Below are 13,590 nucleotides of genomic sequence, written 5' to 3'. Positions count from 1 at the left end.
CTATCTTCATTTTTTCAAATCTATGATTTCTCACAAGAAATGAACAGGCCAAACTTCTTTATAAAGCCTTGGGTAGCTTTAGGTTTAAATATGTGTGGTACTCTCTGTGTTTTCAACGGAAGGGAAGGGTTGATTTTATGTGATGAATCTTCCTTGTATCTTATAGCAATATTCTTTTCTTAATGAGTCTGAGTTCAGAAGGATTACCAACAGGCTATTCCTGTGAGACTCTGTTTTGTGTAAATGACTGCCTTGTGAGAAGTAGAGATCACAGTAGTCCCCTCTTATTCACACCTTTCCTTCACTTCTCAGCTTTAGTTACCTGTGGTCAATTGTGGTCTGAAAATATTAAATAAAAAAGTCCAGAAATATATAATTCATAAGTTATAAATCTAAGTAGCATGATAAAATCTTGTGCCATCCAGCTCCATCCTGCTTAGCCCATGAATCATCCCTTTGTCCAGGGTATCCACACTGTATATGCTACCTTCCTGTTAGTCACTTAGTAGCCATCTCTGTTATCAGATTGCTGGTTGAGGTTTCACCGTGCTTCTTTTCAAATAACCCTTATTTTACTCAATAATGGTTCCTAAATATGAGTAGTGATACAAAGGAGGTCCAGGATATGAAACACAGAAGGACAGATCAACTCTCATACTAAGTGGTAATGTTGAAGGGTTGTAGGAAGAAGCATAGTAGGGATCAGTACTATCAAAGGTTTCAGGGATCACTGAGGGTCTTGGAACATACTCCACTTGAATAAGAGGAGACTACCCTAATAGTCTTTAGTATTTACCAGGCACTTTTTTTAGACTTTCAGGTGCTTATCTCATTTAATACTTATCATCTTATGAGGACATACCATTATCCTCTCAATTTTACAAATCAATTCCACAGTTTATCCTGAAAAGGAAATTGAGAAATTTATGTGTGATGTATATGATGTGAGGAATCCCTGGGGAAGATGAATATCTTTCAAAGAGATAAGTAGCGCAGAGTTTGGAAAACTAAAGCTCGATGTTCTGGCCCTTTCCTTGTTACTCTGTCTTCCTCCTCCAGCCCAGCTGCTGCGATTTGGTATGTTATGGTTAAACTTTATGGGAGACATGGAACTGGGGCGGCTCCAATGTTCTCATTTCAGGTTTTAAAGGAAGTTTGCCTGAAGCTGCGCTACCCCTGCCTACAACAGGAAAAGAGCTAGGTAGTGGAGGACTCAGCTCTGGGGCCAGGATGCTGCTTGTGGGAAGTCTCTAGAAACCCTACTTGTGGGGTTTTCTCACCTAGTGGTTGTTCCTGCTGGAGATGGATCCTGGGGTCCTGTCCCAGAGGGAAGCAAGTGACAGAAGCGTTCCAGAGCCGAACCTGGCAAGTTGGAGGGTACAGAATGAAAATAGAAGACAGATGGGTTCGGAAACATGAAGGGCATCTTGAGAAGATAGAAGTGGAATTCGATGATAGAACAGAAGGCCGATGGACATGGCATCTACGAAGCCGTGAACCAAGAAGCAAGAAATGGTTCAGGAAAGATAAGAGCTAACAGATCACAAAATTATGAATAAAAGATGAATTATGTAATAGTTAGTCAGATCTACATCTTTTATCAAAGAGCCGAAATAGTTTAAGACAAATAGAGAGTCCCTATGCACCCTGGCCCATGCCCCATTTTGGAGACCTTCTTTTGCCAGATGGATCCAGAGCAGGCCCATGCACCCCTTCCTCCTGAGCAGCAAGCCTCTGGAGAGGCCTGGTCTTTGAAAGCTTTTGTATCTCAGTGAATGTTAAGGGAATTAACAAAGAAAGCTTTCATTAAAAAGAACTACTAAAAAATAACTGATCTGCCTTCTTCCTCCTTCGGTGTGTAACACTCAAATTTTGCTTTTGAAAATCCCTTCCAGGCAGCCACGATGCCCCCGTTTCATCTACTCACCTGCAGAACCACTGTCCGAATATTCTCCTTACCCTCTTTTGCAGTTAACTGCTAATCACACAAGTAGGTGATATGATGGACAGCTGATTTTTGTGTGTTTTTGAGATCTATAAAAATGGTATTGTGTGCTGTGGTGTAACAGCTCAGTGGTAGAGGACTCGCCTGGCATGTAACAGGCCCTGGGTTCAATCTGGGTTCAATCCCCAGCTCCACGGAGGGAAAAAAAAAAAGTCTAGTCTGGCACTTTCTGCAAATAGCTTTTTCCCACACTTTATTTATCTTCTTCTCTTTGCAGTGGGCTGTTTCCAGTTTTTCTTTTTTAAGCTGGAAACTGCTGTTTAAAAAGGTTTTTTTTTTTTTTTAATGCATGTCTTCTTGTATATTTGTGCAAGAATTTCTCTTGAGTCTATACACGGGAGTGAGACTGCTGGGTCAGATTTACAAAATAATACCAGAGTGTCTTCCAAAGTGGGCAACTGACATTCCCATCCATAATACATGAATCTCGTTGATTCACACCCTCTCTCTCTGCTTGTCGATCTTGGCCAGTGTAGAGGGTAGAAGAAGGAATCTAGTTCAGACTTAATTTGTGTTTACTGACTCACTATAGAGGAGGGTGTCTTTTTATGATTATTGGTCATACATGCTGTACTGGGTGGAATAGAGTCCTACCTGTCCCCGTATTCAGGTCCTGAATGTGATGATCTGGAACATCACATTGTGGGCTTGTGAGGAAATAGGGTCTTTGTAGATGTAATTAGCTAAATTATCATGAAGATTATGACTAGATTAGAGTGGGTCCCAGATCCAGTGGCTGGTGTCCACAGTGGGGGCCATGTGAAGAGACAAGCAGAAGTTGGAGTCCATGAGTCAAGGATTCCAGAACCTGCCATTAGCTACCAGGAAAAGGTAAGGAAGGGTCCTCCTCCAGGGACTTCAAGTGGACATGGCTCTGGGGGGCCTTGACTTGGTTCCATTGGTCAATTTTTTCTTAGTTGTCGATGGATCTTTATTTTTTATTTATTTTTATGTGGTGCTGAGGATCGAACCCAGGACTTCACACATGCCAGGCGAGTGCTCTGCACTGAGCCACCACCCCAGCCCCCACTGGTCAGTTCTTAAGAATGCCTAGGGCAAGCCCACGATGCCTTCACTGCAGAGCTTTGTGTAAGCCTGGGTGGGTTTCAGGCAATTCCTCACCCTCTCCATTTTACATAAAGGGGATAAAGCAAAAGCGGCTGGTGTCCTGCCCATGTCCCTTTGGGTTCCCTTACATTCCCTGTTGCATGACCCGTTTCCTGGGAGTGCCTCTCAATAAACCACTTTCACATAAATCCTGTCCCCTGGGAACTAACCTATTTTAAGCCTTTGACATTCCACATACATTTTAGAATCTCTTTTCAGCTGACATGAAAATCCTATTGAGGCACAGACTAAGAACCATTGGATCATACATTCAAATGGAAGACCTGTAAGATATACAAATTATATCTGAAAAAAGCTTTTTTTTAAAAAAATGTTTTTTTTTTTAGTTGTAGATGAACACAATAACTTTATTTAGTTATTTTTATGTGGTGCTGAGGATCAAACCCAGTGCCTCACATGTACTAGGCAAGCACTCTACCACTGAGCCCCAACCCCAGCCCCAAATAAAGCTGTTTTTAAAACAGAAAATATTTTGTTTGGAGTTGTAACACACACACACACACACACACACACACACATATGATTTGGAGGGAGAATTATGCTCTTATGAGATTAAATGTTTTTAAACATATATATATTTTTCCATTTATAGGTCTCATTAAATAGCTTTCAACAGTTTTTACAACTTTTTATCTAATGGTTTTGTACACGTTTTATTAAATTTATTTCTATGCACCCGATAATTTTGTTGCTATTGTAGACAGTGGAAGTTTTGCTTTGTTTTAATTATGCTTCCTGTTTGTTGCTAGAGCACCAAAATGCAATTGACTTTTATGCTTGGTCCTGTTTCTTTTATGCCTCCTACTTTGGGGCTGAATTCTGAATATTGTATATGAGAAATGTATGTCAGATTCCTTTATTAACCTGATAAGGCCACGAGTCCCTCTTAGAAATGCATAAAACAAAATACATGGGATTACAAAGAAGCCAATCATATTAAAATGCATCTCTCTCCATAGATTCCTTGGAGACCTGGGACCTCAAGTTTCAAATGCTACAGAAGTGTGGGTGATATTTCACCAGAGGGGTTTGCTGCAGCCTTTGGTTAAAAGAAGGGGTTCTGTCACCTTAACCCAATCATGAGCTGAGCTGATTGAGGCTGAGCTGCGGCTGGGGACCCTGAGACTGTCCATAGTGGGAGCCAGCATGCCCTCAGGTCCCACGGGGCGCTCATTTTAGTGCTAGAGATCACTGTGAAGCAAGAGCGAATCCCAGCCACTTCGTGTTTTGGAGGATCATTACATTTGGCAGAAGCAAATAAAATTTCACAGATAGTAGCTTCAGACAGATGGTGGATATCAAGACATTTGATCACAGGCTTCTGACATTTAACAACTTGGGGGCTGCAGTTTTGTTGGCTTTCAGAGATAGGCAGAGCCAATAAGCCAAATAAATTGTTCTTTAGCTTTTTGCAGAAAGTCTGTAAATAGCATTTTATAAGTTCTGTCCATCATCTTTTTATGGGGGACATTAACAATCCCTCTCGCTTAATATTTTTATGAAGGGAATAACATTTCTAAGTATATTTATTAATTGCCAAATTTAACATAAATGAAAGATCAAAGGGCAATTGCCTTTCTTGTTTTTTCCCATCATCAAAAAAAAATGTTTAAGAGATTTAAAAATGTACAGTTTTGACCTTTTAGTTAATTTACATTATGTTTTGGCAATAGATGGAGTTATGTAATAATGCTACCTCCTGAGGGTATTTAGGGTGGGGGGAGTCTCACTATTTAAATATAGAAGTCTTGAATGTTTGGTTAAAAAGGGAATTTTTTCCTCTTTCAATATTTATTTTGCAAACTTTACTAAAACCAGAGCTTTATATTATTGTCGAAAAAGAAAACAACAATAAATTGACTACTATACTTTCCATGTCACATTATTTGAATTATTTGAGTCCAGCTGGAAGAAAAATAGTCCTTTACAGGATATGGCTCAAAGTAGTCGTCCTAATTCTTTACACTATCTACTCAAATTAGCTCAGACATTTATTGAGCATCTCCTACATGCCGTACACTGTGCTAAGCACAAACAGTGTGGTCCTGGCTCATATTCTAAATTCCATACCATGCTTGTGAGTTCTTTATCCTAACCATGCCAAGTCAGGGGCTCCCAAGTCCAGCAAAAATAAAAAAATTAAAAAAAAACGTTTATTTTTAATAAACTTCTTTAGCAGTTTACAGTCAGGAGAATCTAGAGAGTGCTTTAACTTCCGGCGTATATATTCATTTTGAATTCCACAGCTTCATTCTCTTCTTATTTTGAAGTTCAGACAGGGCAGTTGGCGGGTCTCCTAGTCTCCCCAGTGCTTCGGACCACTTGGAGAAGTGGCTTGAGTTTTAAGTTCCGTCTTTGCAAACGTGGTAGAGAGAAGCTCAGAAGATGGAAGACTGTGCCTCTCATCTACCTGCGAGTCTCTCTTCCCCAAACCCCTCAAGCCCAGAATTTCTGGCCTAGAGATAAGAAAATAAAGAAACTCTGGGGCAGATTTGAGCAGAGCACATGGTGATAGACGGGGCAGAGTGGGGAGAGAGAGCTCTTCAGGGAGACGAGGACTATTGCCCTCAGGTCAGGGGTTTGGGGGCTGATGAAGGAAGAGGCAGGACCACCAGGTGGCAGTATTGCACCACAAGTATCAGGGCCCCAGCTAGGGCAGGGTGCAGGAGTGGCAGCTTCCCTCCACGCAGAACCCCAGAGACAGTTGGGGTGGGATGAGCACCCAGAAAGAGAAGAAAGCGGGCAATTCCCAGAGAGGGCTCGTGTGCCTGGGTGATGCCGTTCAGCTACAAGGTGGGGTGTCTCTGGGCCAGAAAATGTTAAAGGGACACAACAGTTGGGATTTGTGATGTCTAATTTTGTGTATCAGCTTGATAGGTCATAGGGAGCCCATAGATTTGGTTAAACATTATTTTGTTATGTCTGAGTATGTTTCTGGATGAAATAAACATTTGAATCAGTAGGCCGGGTCAAGCAAATGGCCTTCTCCAATGTGAGTGGGCCTCATCCAATCTGCTGGAGGCCTTTGGAACAAAAAAGACTGAGGGAGACTTTGCTGTCCCTGCCTGGCTGTCTTTGGCTGAGACACTCATCTTCTCCTCCATAGGGCTCAGACTGGGGCCGAAACTTACTCCATTGTTCCTGCTGGGTCTCCAGCTTGTCCACTGTGGATCTCGGGACTTCTCAGTCCCATAACTGTCTGAGCGTCTGTCTGTCTCTCTTTCTCTGTATCTCTCTTCTCTCTCTCCCCCTCTGTGTATACACACACACACACACACACACACACACACTGCATTATGTGTATATTAGAATGTGTGTAATACATTCTATTGATTCTTTATCTGGAGAGGTTAATTGCAGGGTCTCTTAGAGAAGCAGGATTTGCCTTATCTATGAGGAGCAGATGTTGGACAGTTTCATGGGTTTATAAAGTAGGCAGGCTCTCAACGGATAAAACTATGTTGCTTTGGACTATATTTCTTACATGTGTAAGAATTGGAGTCTGATGGCCGTGGGCTTTGGCTAACCATCCAGGCTGCTCTGCAGGTGTAGACAACATGGGAGCCCCAGAGACAACTGTAGGGGGAAAAGAGGAGGGTCTCTAATTATAAAGGTCTCCACAGCTAGGGTGCTTTCCTCATTCTGGGGCTCTTTCTCTTGTGGGGTGGGGGGTGTCTTATGTTCTGAGTGAACTCTGCCGTCCTCACCTTCTATCCCACACCATCCTGGAGGACAAAGCAAGGACTCAGGTAACAATAGCCATAGGGACAAAGACAGTTGAATCCTCTGGGCTCCGACCAGTTCCTTGCCCTGCCCTGGCAGAGCCCCATGCCGGTCCCTGTGCCCTGCTTGGCTGGGAGCTGCCTCTGGGTTCCCCCTGCATCCACAGGTGAGTTTGTTTAGTAATGTCATCTTTTTCAGCTCATTGAAAGATGCTTATTATAAAATACCTGGGAAGTGGAAAAATAGAGAATTAAATGACCCACACCAGCAAAACTACTAACATTTTGATGTACTTTCTCTTAGTCTTTTTTTAAACAATTGTTGGTGCATATTAATCAAAGAGAATGGCAAGTTTCATTATGGCATATTAATCCATGCATCTAACATGATTTGATCCATGTCACGCCCTAACACCTCCCCTTACACACCGCTTCCCTCCCCAGGGGCCCTCCCTTCTTCGTTCATGACATTTCTTTTTCCTTTTTTTCTTTTTCCCTTCTTTTCCTACTAGCTTCCCCACGTGAGGGAAAATGCACAGTATGTGGTCTTTCTGAATCTGGTTTATTTCACTTAACATAATGCCCTCCAGTTTCGTACATTTTCCTGCAAATGACAAAGTTTCATTTTCTTTTTTGACTGAGTAAAACTCCTTCATGTATCTGTGCCACGTTTTCTTTATCCATTCATCTTTCTACAGATGCCTGCCTCTTGTGAGTTGTGCTGTGATGGGATAGTCACACTTTGTAAGTGTTGATACTGTGTGCTGGCTTCGACTCTTTGGGGTAGACACCAAGGAGTGGTACAGCTGGATCACATGGTAGTTCTATCTTTAGTTTGCTGAGGAACCTCCATACCATTTCCATAGTGGCTGTATTAATGTACACTCCCATCCACAGTGTATAAGCGTTCCCTGCCACCACCTACATCTCTGCCTGCATTTATTGGTATTTAATTGCTATTCTGACTGGAGTGAGATGGCATCTCAGTCTGGCTTTGATTCGAATTTCCTTTTTTTGTTTTGAAAAAAAAATTTTTTTAGTTGTCAATGGACCTTTATTGTGTATATTTATATGTGGTGCTGAGAATCGAACCCAGTGTCTCACACATGCTAAGCAAGTCTCTACCACTGAGCCACAACCCCAGTCCCTGGTTTTCATTTTCTTTCTTTCTTTTTTTTTTTTTTAACATTTCAGGATTTTATTTCCCAAGTGGAACCTTTATGATATATCCTAAACAAAGTGTAGCAAATATTGAACAATCATAAATCACAGTTGGCCTGTGTGTATTCTGATTCTTAGATTTCAAACTTGGTTTAACTATAGTAGTAAAAGGGATTTTTGGATTTGGAAAGACATTATTACTTTGTGAATAGGTAAATCAGTGACAAAATATAACTGAATACATAACAATTAGTGACAAAAGTGAAACTAGACATATATAACCAAAAAAGATGATGTGGTTAAGGCAAGGAAATCCTGTATGTTGTACTTTCTCTCGGAGGTTAATACTATACTTGTTAAAAGCTACAAGAAATCCTGCAGTAAAGAAGTCTGTTTGAAAGTGGTTACTCCAGCCTTTTCAAATCCTACTAGACCATGCTTCTTTTATTTGACCACTTTTCAAGGGAATGACATATTCAATGATACTCTGTGGGGGAAACTACGCTTAGAAATCGTCCCTTCTCTGGTATTGCATGTGATATTCAGCTATTTTCCTGGGCTTATATATGGCTTGCCATTCTTTCTGGGCTCAGTTCTGCAGTCTTTTTAAACTGTGCAAATCCAGTGATTTATTTATTCTGAACCACTTTAACCTTTGCCATCAACGGATGTGTTTTCTCATTCTCACCTCACAATGCTTTGTTCTATTTTGTTTTTCACTTTTCTGCTCTGAAATTGTCAGTTAAGTAACATCAAATGTCCTTCTCAACTTCTCTATTATCTTTTCTCATAGGCATCCATTACCTCAGAAAGTTGTCATTTATTGAACATCTATAAAATTCTTTCCAGTTGCAGTAACTATAACAAGGTTCTGTTCCACATAATAGGAAGTGGAGAGTTGGACAATGAACAACACATATATTGCCTGCCAGGGCTAATGATAGATACTTGAGTGAAAAATTCAGCATAGTAAGGAGGCTAGGTCAGGAAGGGGGTTGATGGTTATTCTTACATAAAATAGAGAAAGCTGTATTAAGAAGGTGATATTTAGCCAGGTGTGGTAGCAAATGCCTGTAATCCAGAGGCTCAGGAGGCTGAGGCAACAGGATCACATTCTTTCTTTTTTTAAATATTTTTTTCTAGTTGTAGATGGACCCAATATCTTTATTTATTTATTTTTATGTGGTTCTGAGGATAGAACCCAGCGCCTCACATGTGTGAGGCAGGCGCTCTACCACTGAGCTGCTGCCCCAGCGTCCTGATTTGCATTGTCTTGATGGCTGATTTTGAATATCTTTCACCTAAGTGTTCACCACTTTTACTTTTGTTTTTGAGAAATGTCATTCAGTTCATTTACCCATTTATTAAATGGGATATTTGGCTGTTGCGTTTTTTTTGTTTTTTTTTTTTTTTTTTTAGTTCTTTGTTTTGGATGTTAAACCTCTGTCAAAAGAGTAGCTGGCAAAGATTGGCTCCCATTCTGCGGGCTGTTTCCTCACACTGTTAAATATCTTCTTTGTGGTGCGGAAGCTTTCACATTTGATGCCATCCCATTTATTAATTCTTGCTGTTATCTCCTGAGCTAGAGGAGTCCTATTCAGAAGTCACTGCACGTACCTGTACATTGAAGTTTCTTCCCCTGATGTCCTCTTCTAGCAGCTGCAAAGTTTCTGTCTACTGCCTGATCTTTGATCCATTTTTAGTTGACTTTTGTACAGGGTAAGAGGGAGTCATCTGACTCCATTCTTCTACACGTGGGTCTCCAGTTTCCCCAGCACCATTTGTTAAAGAGACCGTCTTTTCTCCAACATATCCTTTTGGAACCTTTGTCCAAAACAAGATGACTCTAGTATTGTGGGTTTGTCTCTGTGTCTTTTATCCTATTTCATTGGTCTGTGCATCTGTTTTTATGCCAGAACCATGATGTTTTTGTTCCTATGGCTTTGTTGTCTAATTTGAAATCAAGTACTATGATGCTTTCAGTGTTGCTGCTTTTACTCAGGATGGTTTTGGATATTTTGAGTCTTTTGTTCTTTTCCGTATGAATTTTAGAATTGCTTTTTCTAGTTCTGTGAAGGATATCATTGGTGTTTTGATGGGGATTGCATTGAATTTATAGATTGCCTATGGCCATTTTAACAATATTAATTCTGCCTATTTATGAACATAGAAGGTCTTTCCATCTTCTAGTATACTCTCCAATTTTTTGAAGAATTCTGTAATTTTCTTTGTAGAAGTCTTTACTTCTTTGATTAGATGTTTTACATATTTTTTAAACTATTGTGAATAGTTTCTTTTAAAAATATCTCATTTTCCTAAATTCTTTCTCAGCAGATTTATTATTGATATATAAACAAGCTATTGATTTCTGTATCCTGCTGCTTTGCTGAATTTGTTTATCAGCTCTAGAAATCTTCTGATGGAACCTTTAGGATATTATAAGTATAGGATCATATCATTTGCAAATAGGGATATTTGTTTTATTTCTTTCCCTTTTGTATCTCTTTGTTTCTTTCTCTTGTTTAACAGCTCCAGCTAAATTTTCAGGCACTACATTGAATAGGAGTCATGAGAGTGGACATCCTGCTTGTTGCTGATTTTAGAGAAAATGCTTTCAGTTATTCCCCACTCAGTATGACCTTGACTGTGGGTTTGCCATATATAGTCTTTATTATGTCTAATTCCATTCCAAGTTTCTTCAGATTTGATATCATGGAGGGGTATTGAATCTGTCAAAGGCTTTTTCTGCATCTATTGAGATGATCGTGTAGTTTTTGCACTTTGCACTGGTTCTATCTGTGTGCTGGATTACATTTATTGATTTGCATATGTTGAACCATTCTTGCATTCCTGGAATAAAACCAACTCGATCATGGTGTGTGATGTTTACGATATGTTCTTGAATTAAGTTGCTAATAGTTCACTAAGGATTTTTGAATCTATGTCCATCAAGGATATTAGTCTATAATTTTCTTTCCTTGAAGTGTTCTTATCCAGTTTTGGTATCAGGGTGATACTCTCTTTGTAGAATGAATTTGGAAACATTCCCTCCCTCTCTGTTTCATGTAACAATTTGAGGAGAATTGGCCTTAGTTCTCCTTTAAAGACCTGGTAGAATTCAGCTGTAAATCCATCTGGTCCTGGACTTTTCTTCTTGGGGAGGCTTTTTATTACTGCTTCATTTCATTGCTTGTTATTGGTCTATTTAAGTTTTCTGTGTCCTTTTGGCTCACTTGAAGGTCATATGTATCTTGAAATTCACCCATTTCTTCTAGATTTTCTAATATATTGGAATGTAAGTTTTAAAACTAGCCCCTAAAGATTCTCTAGATTTTAGTTGCATCTTTATAATATCTCCATTTCCATCTCTGATTTTATTAATTTGGGTCTTCTCTCCTTTGGTTAGTTTGCTAAGTGTAATCAATCTCATTTATTTTTCAAAGAATCAACCCTTTGTTTCACTCATCCTTTTATTGTTCTTTTAATTTCTATTTAATTCACTCAGACCTTTATTATTTCTTTTCTTCTACTAAGTTTGGAATTGTTTTGTTTTCCTAAGACCTTGAGATGTATCATTAGGTTGTTTATTTGAGATGGATCTCTCTCTCTCTCTCTCTCTCTCTCTCTCTCTCTCTTTCTGTTCTGTTGGCTGCCATAGCTACACACATAGTTCTTTTGGAATTGATTTGCTAGCCAGGCACCGTGGTATACACCTGTAAACTCAGCAGCTCAGGTGGCTAAGCAGGAAGATCCCAAATTCAAGGACAGCCTCAGCAACTTAGCAAGGCCCTAAGGGACTTAGTTAAGACTCTTTCTCAAAATAAAAATAAATAAATAAAAATAAAAATTTAAAGGGCTTAGCATGTAGCCTACTGGTAAACTGCCCCTGAGTTCAATCCCCTTTATCAAAATATTTAATTTAAAAAAATGTTTCCAGTACCTGCATTTCCATCTTATTCTCAAGGTCAGGAAAAATTTCTGCTTTTATTTCATTGAATGCATTTTATATGCCATTAGTCTGTATCTTTTCTCCTTCACCAAGACCTAAGAGTCTTAAATTTGTCTTTTTTTTTTTTTTTTTTGGTACTGGAGGTTGATCTCATGGGCACATAACCACTGAGCCACATCTCCAACCCTTTTTTGTATTTTATTTAGAGACAGGGTCTCATTCATTTGCTTAAGGCCTCACTAAGTTGCTGAGGCTGGCTTTGAACTTGCAATCTTCCTGCTTCGGCCTCGAAAGCCACTGAGATTACAGGCGTGTGCCGTCACACCTGGAAAATGTTGTCTTTTTAATATTGTTCAAGAGTTCTTATGTAGGGCCTCTCTCTGCTATAGAGAGATGGCCATTATTTGTCAGCTCTAACAAATAATCTCTCCTGTTTTTCTCTGCCTGGTCTCCGTCTTGCAGTCTTTCATTTCTTGCTTACCCATCTCTCCTTCCTCACTTTCCCTTCAGCAGTTGTTTAGGTAACTTTCTTTAGAAATTTATGGGCAAAGCAGTATTCAACAGGGCCTCTGTTGAACCTGACCGCTGGAGTTAGACTGAAAAACCAGCCTCTACCTCAGAGCAAAGCCTGTCCAAGGAAGGGACATGACCTTTGTCCTTGAAAAGACCCACAGAGCACTCCTAGGCACATACCCACCCTGCTAAATTGTTTATCTACAAATAACAGGAGAGATCTGCAGCGCCAGGTGTCCCTGACTCAGTCAGGCTAGGTGGGGATCCATAGCAACCCCCTAGCAGCCACCAATCAGCATGAGACAGGGAAATACCTGGGATGCCAGATGACCCTCCCAGTAGTTTATGGTGGTTGATAACATTGGGAAACTATGTAGTTCAGCATGAACACCCCTCTTGGCTTAAACCAATCAGTTCAAACAAATCCCCCTCTTGTAGTAACCAATCACCCCTACCCAACTTGTTCCCGCCAGTGACTGTGCTAATCATGTTTTAGGGTTGTTATTTGATTTTCCCGCTGTGTGTGATGATTTGCTAAGGGGTCCCTGCCTTCTCCAAAGAGTGTATAAAACTGCTGCAAACCCTGGGGTGGGGCCTGTCAGCGTCACCAGTAGGTATAATGTCACTCAGGATATAATCTTTGGGACCACTGTTGAATATGTTATTGACAAATATGTAGTTGTCCATCACATTATTGTATTTAACATTGTTACTGCCTTGTGTTTGGTTTTTTTACTTACATTAACCATATGCTTTCCTCCGTTAGTAAATGTTTTGGAAGTATAATTCTTTTTTTGTTTGTTTGGTTTTTTGGTACCAAGGATTGAACTCAGGAGCACTACTGGGTCACATCCCCAGCACTACTGGGTCACATCCCCAGTCAGGGTCTCACTGAGTTGCTTAGTGCCTCACCATTGCTGAGGCTGACTTTGAACTTGTGATCCTCCTGTCTCAGCTGGGATTACAGGCATGTGCCACCGTGCCTGGCTGGAAGTATAATTCTTAATGTCAGCGTTAGATTGTGCTCTATGATGGTTTAACAGGGACTAAGAGAGGCTGCCTTTGCTAAGAGCAGCCTGACGGGGAACAGAAGCATGATAAAGCTTAGCATC

The 13,590-nt window shown here is 40.3% G+C and overlaps 1 long non-coding RNA gene across 1 annotated transcript; it reads right to left on the bottom strand.

Annotated features, from left to right (window-relative positions):
* Nucleotides 1-6,496: 6,496 nt before the first annotated feature.
* On the bottom strand, nt 6,497-9,707 carry LOC113185892 (uncharacterized). Its single transcript, XR_003301180.2, has 3 exons — nt 9,634-9,707; nt 6,841-7,083; nt 6,497-6,709 (listed from the first exon to the last, which is right to left on the bottom strand). It is a non-coding gene; the product is annotated as an uncharacterized LOC113185892 (long non-coding RNA).
* Nucleotides 9,708-13,590: the final 3,883 nt, after the last annotated feature.

This window comes from Urocitellus parryii, assembly GCF_045843805.1.
Source record: "Urocitellus parryii isolate mUroPar1 chromosome 8 unlocalized genomic scaffold, mUroPar1.hap1 SUPER_8_unloc_1, whole genome shotgun sequence".
NCBI classification, from domain to species: Eukaryota; Metazoa; Chordata; class Mammalia; order Rodentia; family Sciuridae; genus Urocitellus; species Urocitellus parryii.
This window is presented reverse-complemented; position numbering and strand designations above follow the sequence as displayed.